A 12,979-nucleotide genomic window follows, 5' to 3' on the forward strand; every position below is an offset into this window, starting at 1 on the left:
GCAGCATTATCAGCCTGATACACCGCTTCCTTAGCCAATCATAGTTCAGTGTTTTAAGGGTTGAAACTCTATGCACACCTTTGATCATGTCATTTATAAAACAATGTTGCTTTCTGCACCACAGACACAAGCACACACACACACACACACACACACACACACACACACACACACACACACACACACAATGTGTACTTGAGAATATTCTGAAATTGTTAGGAAAGACGAGTGGGGTTAATTAAATGTGAGCTAAATCTACACATTACAGAAACCATCTTAATCATGTGCATCTCATCAGCTATTTACAGTGGAACCAGTGCTAAGCATATAAAGGTTTGTTTGACCCCATTTTTGTTTGAAAATACAGCAAGCAGCACCGACACATGATCAAATAAAGTGCTTCAAATTAAATAAAAAAAATTGTGGAAATAAGTTACTCAGTGACTCTCAAAACTTGAAATAAATTCCTGGGCATAATATATTAAGCACCTAAATTACAGTATTCAAAAACAGCACTGATAAGTACATGGGCAATAGAAAATACCAGCACATAATTACAGCAACCAAGCTCATTTATATACAGTAACTTACAAGATTCAAAGCAAAGCTTATTGGTCTTCCATGGGCTGGTGTTCTTCTAGGCTGCAAAAACTGCTGCAGCTGCATTTCAAATTTAGTTGCTTTTTGATTTTATGCAAACTCTTCTGGTGAAGTTAATGTAGTCTACTGCACTTGGTGTTATGAGCTGATACACAGACCCGCGCACACATAAATATATGTGTGCAATATATATCTATAATTTACATAGCAATAGAGAACATATTATATATATATATATATATATATATATATATATATAGATATATATATATATATATATATATATATATATATATATACCGGTGGTGCTCACAGCAAGCAAGAGCGGGTTCGGGTTCATCCTCGGGGGCCTTGCCTTCTTGCAGTCTGCATGTCCTGTCCTCTGGTGGCGTGGGTTTCCTCCGGGTGCTCCTTCCTCCTCCACACAAAGACATGCTGCAGGATTGGACACTCTACTCTAAATTGGCCCTAGGGTGTGTGTGTGTGTGTTGTCTGTGTGGAAGGTTGGCTGGGGCTGGCAACTCATAAAACAAAAACTCCACTGCCAATTAATGTGCGGGTGGACATCGCTGTGGCGACCCCTAACCGGGAAAAGGCCGAAAGAAGAAGAAGAAGAAGAAGATATACACTCTCTCCCTTTTTCTTCACCAGTTATTTTATCCAGAGCAAATCAAACTATACCTTTAGCTCACTTGTTCTTTGGGAAAAAAAAAACTTTTTTCATAAGTCTCAGATCACAACATTTCTTTGATTGCCTAACAGAGTTGTGAATTCCTGTCAGTACAGTAAACTGATTAACTGACTCTTCATTCAGGTCCATGCTTAAAAAAAAAAAGCAGTACATTCAAAACCATGGCATCCTGTAACACAGCCTAAAAAGTCAGCATTTTTTATTTCTCATCATGTAAGGCTAAAAAAAAATTCATTCCTCCTCATGTAATAACTATTTGAACACATCACTTCTAGCCAAGGAAAGCCATCTGATAGTGCTGTTCCTTATCTTCTACCCTTGTGACCAACTTAAATCTGTTTAATTCCAACAAACCTTTGCTTAAACTGTGATCCTTTTCTGTTGCAGTTGTAAACAGGTGCAAATAACATATTTTTGACTTGCTTACTGCCTCCAACACCATGCTCAATATTAAAATATTTCTGTATACTGTGTTCAAATAATCTCTGATTATACCAGAACTTGTTGACAGCATTTGTTTACTTTGTAAATATATACATCTTGACATTTTCACAAGATTTTATCCACGTATATTCAGAGAATGTGTCTGTATAGATGTATATCTGAATGTATTGCTTATTTTACTGCAATTTGTCCAGGCTTAGCCTTAAAAAGATTCCCGCTACCTTGGTTGACATATTAAGAATAAAACTGAATTTCTTAACTGAGTTATGTGAGCAGTGCTGTTCTTAGTTCTGGTACCTATCTGCCCATCAATATTCTCCCTGTATGAGTCCTAGGGCACATTCTTTTCCCAGCAAGCAATTTACGCATGCTAGGAATAGTGATCATCCACTGTGGGGGAGGGGGCGTTGGTATACGTACTGCAAAAACTTTGGCCATATCTAGAAATATTATGTCTAATGGTAAACCTATGTCTGAAGTGTATATCTGTTCATAAAACTCTTTGAATTTAAGGCTGACTTTCCTTTATTAAAACTGTGATGATAGGAGGTACTGCCAGCTATGCCAGAAGTAGGGTAAGTGGATGTGTAACATATGTTAGCACAGCTAGCTAGAATTTAGTAAATGATTATATGTCATTTTTGTACCAAACTGATTTGTACAGATGCTTGTGTTTAAAAATGTATTTGTAAAGTTGCTTGTGTTAAAATGTATCAATAGTGTGCCCTAATGGAAAGAAAATAAATGTACATGTATTATTGCAACTGAAATAAATGTATATGTTTGTTTTCATATATGATACTGGAAGAGAATAGATTAATTACAATCTAGCTGCAGCAAACTTTGAAAAATAGCTAAAATTAAATTAGGCCATAAAGATTGTATCTTATAGTTCTGAGTGCAGCCATAGACAAAATGCCTGTGAGAAGCCTGGCTTAGTAGCTCTGTAGGAGGAGTAGAAGTGTTAAAATAGTTTTATGACTTCTAGAAGCTACACCAGATCTGAGCAATGCTCTATCTGTGTTTATGGTAGCACATAGGTGTTAAATCCTGACAGCTTCTAGCAATAGGGGTTTCATGGGAACCAGAAGTCAGATGACCCAATGTATGTAATGTCATTCTGTAGAAAGAACAATGTTTTAATATTAGAGGAGACTGAAGTCTCAGAAGCAGTCTGTTCTTTGAACCTGACAAAGGAGAAAGACCACTCACCAACTTCACCTTGCCTTGTGCTAAAACATGACCAAGGACTAGTACTCTTTGGATTAATCAGGAAAATGTAGTGGGAATAGTTAATTATTGTTTTTATGTAACTGTGTGAATCTTTCCAGCTGTGTTATTTTTTAATATTTCCTGTGATTGAAACTCTGGTGTTTACTGTAAATAGATATTTAGTATTTTCATGTTCTTTTTATTATTTATTATTAAATATATTTAAACTTCATTGTGGTTGCTCTTTTTAGAAAAATAATTAAGTTTTGAGAGTATTTACCTGGCTGCTTGGTCAGCATTACCACTTGTATTATTAACTTCACTCAACATAATTGGATACTCTTTTAAGAGACTTATAGTAACTGACTGGTGGCAGTGAATCTACCTTATAGTCTGGGTAAAGTTGGTAGAACGGGTAATCTGTGCCATCCTTTCCCAGTGTGTGTGAAAATGAAATCTCAGAATATGTGTCAGCTACTTGGAGCAGGGACACAAAGCACTAGTTTCACAGAGAGGGTGCCGAACACAGCTGTGCCAGTGGAGAGCCTTACTGGGGACCTGGGGAGAGACAGCTATAGAGAAATCCAGACCCCGGGCTGACTGTGTTTCCTGTGTGCTCTTAATGGAAATTGTGCTTGATGCAGAGAGGTCTGCATCTATAAATAGTGTATCCATTTGTATTCCAAGTGAAAGTTCCTCTCCAATGTCAGTGGTGAGGATTCAGGTCCTTGATTACTGGCCCAGAGAGGGGACATCACATAAACCATGTTGAAAGAAGTCAGATGACCCTATTTCAATATCCTTATTAATTTGGGCAATATAATCCTCAAAACATTTATCCAGGATTGATGCCAAGCTAATTGGATGGTTATTTTTAACCTTATTTTTTACCTTTCTTGTTTTTATTGGAGTAATATGTGAAATTCATCTCAGTACCATTCCATTGTACAATAACTTATTAAAGAATGGTTTTGAATAGTAAAACAAAATCTCTGATATATATCAAGATTGATGGAATATTATCTGATCCCATAGCTTCCATTTTTGATACTGTACAATGCCTTTGTTATTGACATTGTACTGAAAACGGATCAGGGAGATGAAATACAAATTATATCCCATGAGTTATTGTCTCCCCAAATGAAAGTAGGACTAAAGCCATTAATAGAGTGCTTGTTAAACACATTGACAATTAACTTGGGAGTCTCAAAGTAATGTGTTGTTATCTTTCAAGGCATAAGTTGTATGCTGATATCTTGTACCTCTATTATATTTGTACTGTCTTTTTGTGAATTTTCTCTTCAGCTAGTTTATTTTCATACTGTGATTTGTCTTCAATAATTTTGTTTTTCAGATCCTTACCAGTTTTAATTTTCTTGTATTTACTGGGATATTTTTGTAAGTGCTAAATATTTTCTTCTTTTTGTAAAGTTTTCTTAAGTTATACTTCCATCAATGAGGGAATTTAGAGTTAATTATTTTTGGTTTGTAAGTGATGGTACTTTTAAAGGTGTAATAGCTATAGTAGGTATCCTTCTTCATTAAATTCATCAAGACCATATCACATTAGTTAAGGATCAATATAGTAATTGGAAGTTGATTTTACCATAATTATGTCACCTAATGTAGCATTTAAAAATTTAAAACTGAATAGAGTTAAGATCAGAGGTACCTAGAGGATGCCTAAGCTGAACATCATATACAGTGTTTGGGATACTTATATTTATTTACTATGGTAGTGCAGTGATCTCAATGGACTATTTGTAAATACAGTCTGGGTGAAAAGAATCACATCAAAAGTGAATAAACACATTTACAGATACAAGGATACATAAGTAACAATGATGTCCAATAAATGACCCCCCTACCCCCGTTATGCAGTACCATTCACTGAAGTCAAAGGAATGAAACCAAACTAATCTGGTTAGAATAAGTGCTATTAGCAGATTATTCCACTTAATAAAACAAAAAAGAGGCAAAAAACTGGAAACAAACTGTTTTTTTGTATGTTAGTGCTTTTGTCAAGTTTAATAACTCAACTTATTCAGACAAACAGAACAACCATATCAGATACACTTAAATGCCAAATACAAAATCACATGACCAAGGGTAAAAGTCATATGACCAAGCAATGTTAAACTTTTAAAGTGACCACATTATTTTTGTAAGAAAAAAATTTTGAATGCATATAAAGTCATTTAAAATGCATTTAAAATACCATCCACCTTCTGAAAAAAACATTCAGCATCCTCATTTTTTAAAACATGCACAAACAAAAATACACAAATAATATAACCTCCCTTTTCTAACATTATATAGGTGTTCATACACATGCTCTCTTAATTTATGGTCAGTCTTGCCTATGTAAAAACTAGGACACGACTGGCACTGGGCTAAATACAGCACTCTACTGGAATTACAGTTGGACTTGCCCTTACAAGTATACTTTCTCCCCTTCAGTGTGTATGTGTAACCCACAGCCATATGCTTACCATACGCACAAGCCTCACATTTAAACATACCTTCTTGCCTTGTCAGACCCAAATTTTTAAATTCTAATAACCCTTTCAGGTTTTGAGCTCTTCTAAAAATAAATTTAAACATTAGCACCAAGTTTATTCACTAAGGACCCCTCTGATACCATTACACTCCAATTCTTAATCAAGACCTGTTTAATGTTGCCAGCATCAATATTATAAGGGGTTATAAAAGTCAAAGGATAGTTTACTATTTCACTTTGTTGGATATCATCACTCACTGTACCTCCATTTTCCATCATGCATTGTCCACCCCCCAGGATAGCTTTGAAATAATTTAGCCCAGTGCCAGTCGTGTCCTAGTTTTCTCATAGGCAAGACTGACCGTAAATTAAGAGAGCATGTGTATGAACACCTGTGTAATGTTAGAAAAGGGAGGTTTGAAAGCGCTTTAGCTAAACATGTGCTCAATCAGCCAGTTCACTCATTTTTATTCAGAGTGATAAATCAAGTTGAGTTTGATGAAAGGGGAGGTTCACATACCCTAAGATTTGAGCAGCATGAGTTAATTTGGCAGATTAGAACCCGTCTATAATCAACCAGGATTAAATTATCTGTGTTCTTTAGTCTGCGTGCAGAAATTGAAGAGTTTGACTCATTGAATAGTTTATAATTTTATATTATTTGTGTATTTTTGTTTGTGCGTGTTTTAAAAAATGAGGATGCTGAATGTTTTTTCAGAGGCAGATGGTTTTTTAAATGACTTTATATGCATTCAAATATTTTTTCTTAGAAAAGTAATGTGGTCACTTTAAACGTTTAACATTGCTTGGTCTTATGACTTTTACCCTCGATCATGTGATTTTGTATTTGGTATTTAAGTATATCTGATATGGTTGTTCTGTTTATCTGAAGAAGCTGAGTTATTAAACTTGACAAAAGCGCTAACATACAAAAAACAGTTTGTTTCCCTTTTTTTTTTGCCTCTTTTTTTAATTTCATTAAGTGGTTTGTCAGTTTTCTTTGGAGCAGATTATTCCAGCTAATATTTGGGTAATTAATCATCCAGTAGTAAAGTATTTCCTTTGCCCATTATGTTATCTGGTCTACTTACATAATCCACAATGTGCATTTCAGTCAGTGTTAGGAACAGGATAACATATATGATCCTTAGACCACTACCTGATTGAGAGCATGTAAATCAACAGGTACACATTGTAATAAGCTGTCCAAAAACACACAGGTGTATTTAATACTCTTGTGTACTAATAGTAAAACTCCACCTCCTCACATTTCATCCTTCAGCTATTCATATTTAATAAAACCATGGTAGTAGAGATTACTAGAGTAACAACATTCAGAAATGGCTATTGTGACATTTTCTGTGTTAATTATGTTACTTATCTCATGATTTTTATTGGCAATGAGAATTGCAGTAGGAACATTTTATAACACTATCAAATCTTCTTGAATTATGAGCACAAGACTGATTGTGGTTTGTGGACCATAAAAGGGCCATTTATTTCAGTTAAAGAAAAATAGTCCCATAATCACTGAGATGTAGATTGTCTGTTATAAATAAGCAGTTGTCATAAATGCACTCTTCCCAGTAGGGTGTTATAACCAAATATTTTATATGTGGGCTTTGCTGTAAGTATATTTGTTCCATGCTGAAGAAGGAATAATTTCACTTAGTCATCATCATCTTTTTTCAGCTGTTCCCGTTAGGGGTCGCCACAGTGGATCATCTAATTCCATTTCTTCCTGTCCTCTGCATCATGCTCTTTCAAACCAACCGCCTGCATGTCCTCTCTCACCACATCCATAAACCTTATCTTAGGCCTTCTTCTTTTCCTCTTACCTGGCAGCTCCACCCTTAGCGTCCTTTTCCCAATATACCCAGCATCCCTTCTCAGCACATGTCCAAACCAACGCAATCTCACCTCTCTTGCTTTGTCTCCAAACTGTCCAACCTGAGCTGACCCTCTAATATATGGATTCCTAATCCTGTCCATCCTAGTCACACCCAGTGCAAATCTTAACATCTTTAACTCTGCCACATCCAGCTCTGACTCCTGCCTTTTTGTCAGTGCCACCGTCTCCAACCTATATAACATAGCTGGTCTCACTACCCTCTTGTAGACCTTCCCTTTCACTCTTACTGGTACCCGTCTGTCACAAATCACTCCTGACACTCTTCTCCACCCATTCCATCCTGCCTGTACTCTCTTCTTCACCTCTCTTCCACACTCACCATTACTCTGAACTGTTGATCCCAAGTACTTAAACTCATCCACCTTTACCAACTCTACTCCCTGCATCCTCACCATTCCTCTACCCTCCCTCTCATTTACACACATATATTCTGTTTTAGCCCTGCTGACCTTCATTCCTCTCTAAAGCATATCTCCATCTCTCCAGGGTCTCCTCAACCTGGTCCCTACTCTCACTACATATCACAATGTTATCTGCAAACATCATAGTCCACAGGGCCTCCTGTCTGATCTCATCTGTCAACCTGTCCATCACCACTGCAAATAAGAAAGGGCTCAGAACTGATCCTTGATGTAATCCTACCTCCACCTTAAATGTATCTGTCACTCCCACCGCAGTCCTCACCAATGTCACACTACCCTCATACATATCCTGTACCACTCTTACATACTTCTCTGCCACTCCCGACTTTCTCATACAATACCACAACTCCTCTCTAGGCACCCTGTCATATGCTTTCTCTAAGTCCACAAAGACACAATGCAACTCCTTCTGACCTTCTCTGTATTTCTCCAACAACACTCTCAGAGCAAACATTGCATCTGTAGTGCTCTTTCCTGGCATGAAACCATACTGCTGATCACTAATCATCACCTCCCTTCTTAACCTAGCTTCCACTACTCTTTCCCATAACTTCAAGCTGTGGCTGATCAATTTTACCCTCTGTAGTTACTGCAGCTCTGCACATCACCCTTATTCTTAGAGATAGGTACCAAAACACTTTTTCTCCACTCCTCAGGCATCCTCTGACTTTCCAAAATTTCATTAAACAATCTGGTTAAAAATAATTTCACTTGGTATCAGTTCTAAAGAAGCACTTCCTACTAATTCAATTGATAATAATTCTGCATTCTTCTTTTGATTAGCTGGTATAATGTACACACCATATGTGCCAGCATGGATAAGGATTTACTCTAAATAGTCAATGAAATGTATTTTTTTATCAGTTAACTTTAGGCCAGGTAAGGCACGAACAGTAACCTTGTTCTTATTTAATTTACTTACACTACTGTTCGTCATAGGATACAGTTTTCTTGAATTAAAATCTCAACATCTTTACTAGTGTTATTTTCCTCAACTTGTTAAGTATTGTCACTTTTTCCCAAGTTTATAGTGGAATGCAATTTTGTCACTATCATCAAGAACAGTTTTTGTTTTTAGTTCCTGTTTCTGTTATTATTTACCTTTTCTGGACCCAAATCACTTGTACTTCTACTCTTTTCTTAAACGTTGGAACCCTATACAATTGTCTCTGGGTATATCACCCAGGGGACTTGGGACTCATATTCATTTAGTTAAGGGTAGAGTTCTTAAAACACATATCTTAATATGCTTACTAGTCACACAACTTTTTTCTAAGTTGTCTAAAACTGGTTCCTCCCCATTTTGGTAACTTTGAATATCAGAGTCCGTTACACTTTAATAAAAAAGGCTGATTTGGTGGTAGATTTTCACATGTTCCCTCCATATAACCATCATTATCTTGCACTATACTTTCAGAATTTATCAAATCAAAGTTGGTGTCAATTTCTTCAATAATATTCCATAGATATTTTTACAATAAAGTTTTCTGTTTTTCTTTTTATTTTGTTGGGTGTTCCTTTTTTTTCTTTTCTTTTTATTACAGACCTGGTATTAACTCTGGTCTTAACTTTGTATTGTTTCTTTTTACATTTAGTTATGGTAATGCCTTTTGAACCACTATTAGTTCCACTAGATGTGGGGCAACTTAAATTATTCTCTTCCTCACCTTTCCAGACCATATGTCTGAGTATTACTGGAGACCGATGATTTCCTACTGGCCTATTACATGTTACAGGAGCATTTTTATTTCTAACAGGAATGTGTGTAGATACAACTTGAAAAGTGAGTTTTTTAACGTTGTACTTTCTTCATTCCAGTTATGCAGACAAGCATATATTGTCCTAATAGGCGTTCCATCGCTGCTTAAACAATTAAACTGATCATCTTGTCTTTATATTGGATATTGAAATAAGTTCCTGAAGCTTGAAACAAGGTCGAAACAACTGATCTAAAAATCAGATGGGAGTTCCTTATGAAAACTCCACATATTATACATTCTACTAAATACCTATTTTTAATATTTTTTCAAACAAATACGAGTTTAGCAAGTCTGTGTGTATGTATATGTGTGTGTGAGTATAAATGTACATGTTTGTGTGTGTGTGTATATGTGTGTGTGTGTGTATATAAACATATGGTTGCATGCCGAACCATCAGTTCTATGAATTCAGATAAACCAAAACCTGTTACCAAACCTGCCTTCAGCTAACACTGAAAAATTTTTTTTTTGCTGCAGTGGGGCAAGCCTCCTTACACCCCCCCCCTAGAATTTTTTATATATATATATATATATATATATATATATATATATATATATATATCTACACATACACACAAACTGTGAGGTTACACAACTGTGAAGAAAAAAGCAATCTCCACTATTCTCTAAGCTGGTTACGGCAAACTAGCTTCAGTTTCTTTACAGTCACTGAAATCGCCTTTGGATTGACATGCTCCCATAAAACAGATACATATATACTGTGTGTGTGTGTGTGTGTGTGTGTGTGTGTGTGTGTGTGTGTGTGTGTGTGTGTGTGTGTGTGTGTGTGTGTGTGTGTGTGTGTGTGTGTGCGTGCACGCGTGTATACAACCAAACCATAGGGTAAAAATGTCACACAGACAACAAACCGTTCAGTAAAAACTGCAAGGAAATTCCAGCCAAGCTAGCGTTTTCACTATGTGATACCTTAAACCTCCTGTAATGGAGGCCCATGGGATATATGCAAATGACCTTAAGGACATCAAGTGTTACAGCTGCATGGCTTCCAAACATCTTTGACTTTTTTCACCTTTTAAGTCTTTATGGTTACATTCTTGCCAATAAATTCAAACACCACTATCTGTGAACATGCATGTTTCTGCCTTTTTATTGACCTCATCACCATAGCACAGTATAAGTGGATAGTTTGGCTATACCTCAGAAATACTGGGTTTTTAAACCCAGGTAATGCCCATAAAAACTAATACAGAGAGTGAGCTCTAACTTTTGAAGGAAATGCACTTTAAGGTAAAGGTAACTACAGGTTGTATTACTACAATGAGCAAGATGTTCTGGGGAGAAGCAAAGCGATCCTCCGGACCAAAATCAGGTGAGGAATCAGCCTTACACACACAAGAATGCAAGCAATCAAATGTCTTAAAAAAGTTACTACTGTATGTTGAGTAAAATACTCTGATCTTTGCTAAATTAGTACCTGACCAGAAACAATGTAGGTACACTACTACCAAAATATTCTTAAGGGACTTAAACGTTCGGATTAACAATAAATGTATCTTGGGAAAAGAAAAAAAATGTGAGATCTGCTTTTAATTACATTCAGTAAGTTAGCTAAATTAAGATTTTTCATTTCTTGATTTGTTTTTAAATTCATTTTAACAGGCTATATCTGCTATGACCTGAGCATAACATGCAGATCCTGGAAGTTAATCAGCACTGCTGATGCAGTCACTAGAGCTGTGGATGAAAAAAGCCTCACCTAGCCATAAAGATAAACAAAGAGGTTCAAGTATATAGGAATTTCATTTTATTAGCAGAACCACCTGTTGCAGGCACTCAAATCCAGATAATTTGTTAAGAGATTGAAAGAGATGACACCTGAGAACAGGACACAGTTACCTTTGCATGTGATTGGCTTGAAGTTAACCAGAACTGCATTTTAGCTGTTCAAAATATTAAAACTGCAGTGCAGACCCAATTGTCATTTCTGGCATTTTCTATAAGGGCAGTAAAGTTGTAAAGTTAAAGGAATATTTTTAATTTATTAATGTACTTAGATTTTTTTTTTAATTTGTACGTTGCTTATAAATATTTTTCTTGGCTAGCAGATTAACTGTCTGAAAAGGTAAATATTTATTTAAAATATTAAAGCAAACTAGATGCATGGGTATAAAAAATATCCTCAAAAATGGGTGGTCCTGGAAATGTCTCCTGACTAAAACCTCAGAATTGTACATCCAAATCTGGAAAGGTAGCTGACTGCAAAAAATGGAGCAAATTATGTTAAAAAAAAAAAAAAAAAGCTTGACATACGTTTGAATGTCACCAGCAAATGTTCCATTGAGTTTTGTGCCCACTGCACTTTGACCATGTACTTCTCCATTATCTCAAACAAAAAAAGGCCATCACGACATCTCTAGATGACATGACAGGAGTACATGGGTCACCATTGCAATATCTGAAGAAGGAAACTGGTTCAATAAGAAGTAAATATTCTTAAGAAATATTTGTCTTGAAAACAACCGGCACCTGGTCCTTTAGATTAAGTCATCAACTATCATGAGTGTTGAACCCAAGACCTGAATTCTAAACTGTTTCATCCATACATAACAGAAGAGGGGATCAAAGGAGGAGACGATTAGACGGACATGAGGTGGCATTTCATATCTTATAGACGTAGCAATCCTAGAAATTCATTAAAAGTGAGCACATAATGGTAACCTTTATGAGATGTCAAAATACGGACACTGAATGGCTGAAAACATGACTTTGTATACATATACCAAGTCCCAAATTATCATTTTTCTCAGAATTTTCTCCAAGGTATGACAATCTTAGAGATGGCACATATAAATTCAGAGGGTGGTGGTGGGGGGTGGGGGATACTTGTCCTCTGTGACAAAAAAACAAAACTTTACAGGAGAAAAGTGATACTTGATATTTGCGCTTTTCCTGTATTTTTTTTTCCGCAATGTGCTGGCACTCAGCATTACATGTGTTGACATGTCAAAAAAGAGCCATCCAGAATTTAGCAGATACCACCAGCCTGTATAAAAGCAAAGTTAATTTTTCATTTTTTTTTTTCTTTCCAGTTCACGCATTGTAACCGTATAAGTCTGTTCAGGAAAAGTCCATGATTATGCTGTGCTGTTTACCTTTATACAAATTCAGCTACTTGTGTAAGACAATATTCTGTGTGTGTGTGTGTGTGTGTGTGTGTGTGTGTGTGTGTGTGTGTGTGTACATATATATGTATGTGTGCTTCAAAGCAACATGCCTTTTGGGGATTCTGAGAGTCTAATGTATAGGAGTGTGCGTTGTGTCACATATCCAGATAAATGAAAATGAAAGAGCAAGGTACTAATAGTTTTATAATGATTAGAATTGTACTACATCTTTACAAGATGGAGTTGTATAATAAATTGTATGAAAGTTAAATTGGTAATATTTTCATTCCAGTATCTTACAGAAATCTCAGTT

Source organism: Protopterus annectens, chromosome 14.part0, assembly GCF_019279795.1.
Source record: "Protopterus annectens isolate FY-2018-M chromosome 14.part0, PAN1.0, whole genome shotgun sequence".
Taxonomy (NCBI): Eukaryota; Metazoa; Chordata; order Ceratodontiformes; family Protopteridae; genus Protopterus; species Protopterus annectens.